Here is a 2523-nt window from a genome sequence, read left to right as displayed (position 1 = left end):
TTCTTGCTCTATCCACATGCTAACTATATAATCATTGCTCTGAAATGGCCACTTAACAGTATTCAGGCCTTGTAGAGATGAAACTGATCTCCATTAAAATTTCTAAGAAGCCAGAATCAACACCACTGAATTTCAGGGGGACAAAACAAACAGTAATTAAGTCACTTGTTTATAGCAATATTTCCTTGTTTCAGAAAATTAAAAATCATGTTCAAATATATTTGGGAAAACCTTCAAAGCAGGTCTCTCTGTGAGGGCCTAAATGCATATTAACACATTAAAGGCTTAGGAAAGATCTCCAGTAAAGAAATCTGTTTAACTCTGTTGAATTCAGTGTTCTCTAAATTTATTGACCTATACGATGCCCTTTAAAAATTGCATAAAATCAATTACTATCTCAGGTTAGATATGGAAGAAAATTATGATCTATAATTACCACAGAGCAGAAAATGGTATTAAATAAAGCACAAAAATTTAGGCGACAATCGGATAAGTTTGAGTGCAGATTGAATATTTGATATCAAGTTATATTAATTTTTAAAGTATATTAATGAGATTCTGGTTCTGTGAGTTTCTTTCCTTGACTACTGCATGCTGAGATACTCATAAATAGAATGATTTAATGTGTAAGGTTTGCTTCAAAATAATTCAGAGAAGGGTAGCTTAGAGTAGTTGGCTACATGATTTAATGGACATTAACTGATAACTCAAGTGTGTTTTTCTTTTTTAAAGGACATAGGTATGTTTTTAAAATTTCAACATTGGAGGTCTGAATGCCTGAGTATTGTTTTGATGACACGAACTTGCTTTAGAAAGTGTCTCCAAGTAACTTCTAATTTATACAATGGTAGTAAAATGGTTATTCCTAAGCAGATACTAACACCTGAACTAGGAGTGTTCCTCAGCACCCAGATCAAGCCTGCTAACATGCAATAAACACTTGCTGATTCATAGTTAGCTTTCTGTTGCCGTGACAAAATACCTGAAATAAGTCAACTTAAAAGGAGCAAAGATTTATTTTTGCTCATGATTTCAGAGGTTTCAGTCCATGATCACCTGGGTCCATTGGTTCTGGTCCTGTGGTGAGGCCGAACATCATCATGGTGGGAATCATGTAGTGTAACAAAGTATCTCACTCATGGTGGACAGGAGACAGAAAGAGAAAGAAAGAGAGGAAGTGGCCAAGGACAAAATATACCCTTTAAAAGCATACCCATGATGACCTAACTCTTCCATCTAGGCCCCACCTCCTGAAGTTTCTGCCACTTCCTAACAGTGCCACCGGCTGAGGACGAGACTTTTAACACATGAGCCTTTTTGGGATAGTCCAGATCCAAACTGTAACATACATTGACATGGTGGAGTAGCAAGGGTATTCCTATGCATTTCACTTATTCACAGACTATTTCCATGGACGGGACTTGTCAGGATTCTAGAATCTTAAGCTAGTAGCCTAAAGATCTTATTTATCAAATTATAACATGGAGTTTCAGAGACTCTGTACAACATGGTGAGCTATAGGGGCTCAGCAGTACCATGGAGCAAAGGACATAGCTCTGGAGTCAGATTATTGGATTTGCCCGTAGATCACCATTCCCTGGTTGGGTGATGTTGAGCAAGCCATTTAAGTTCTTTTGCTGTTTTCTCACCTATGAGGAATAGAGCTGTTGTGGCTTTTAAATCAAATAGTGTAATATACAGTACATAATAACTATTTAATAATTACCTATAATCATCATCATAATAATCAATATCCTCTTTCTGGCTAGTTAGTGGCAAGGGATGGCTCACATTCTGAGTAACTTCCAGTTGAGTCTCTGGGGCCCTCGTTTTTCAGCAAAGAATAAGAAGCAGTTGCGAAATTAGTAGAAATATGCAGCTTTTAAGCAATTACAACAGTTTAAGTAAAAAATACTTCTGTATCTCCAAGAATTCAAACACCTCAAAATTTCCATTATGGTATGAGCTCTTTGGAGTATAGAAAGATTGTCTACATTTTAAGACACAGAAAGTATGAGGTTCTCTTAGACTGAGGAATGACAGCTGATATGCATTAAATACTACCATCAGGGGAAATTTCTATGTGGAATAAAACTTAGAAGAATATTCTTTTGGTCAGAAATGGAAAAAAATTGGAGTTCTTGTAAGAACTCCAAAATAAAAACACTGTTTTGTGTTCATAAATGTAGATTTATATCTCTGAATATTGATATCTTTTTTCTTTATTAAATTATTTATTTATTCTAATTTGTTGTACATGATGGAAGAATGCAATTCATTTCATATTACACATATAGAGCACAATTTTTCAAGTCACTGGTTGTACACAAAGTATTTTCACACCATTCGTGTGAATATTGACTTCTTTCTCAAAACACTTGGCAGTGTCTGGATTGATTTGTTTCTGTGGATTTTACTTAATATTGAATAAATATACATATTTACATATATTAAATAGAATATACATTCTATTTAATATATGTACTCTGTTTAATATATATATATATAAATATAATAGAACAT

The sequence above is a fragment of the Spermophilus citellus genome, assembly GCF_964194105.1.
Source record: "Spermophilus citellus genome assembly, chromosome: 6".
NCBI lineage: Eukaryota > Metazoa > Chordata > Mammalia > Rodentia > Sciuridae > Spermophilus > Spermophilus citellus.
This window is presented reverse-complemented; position numbering follows the sequence as displayed.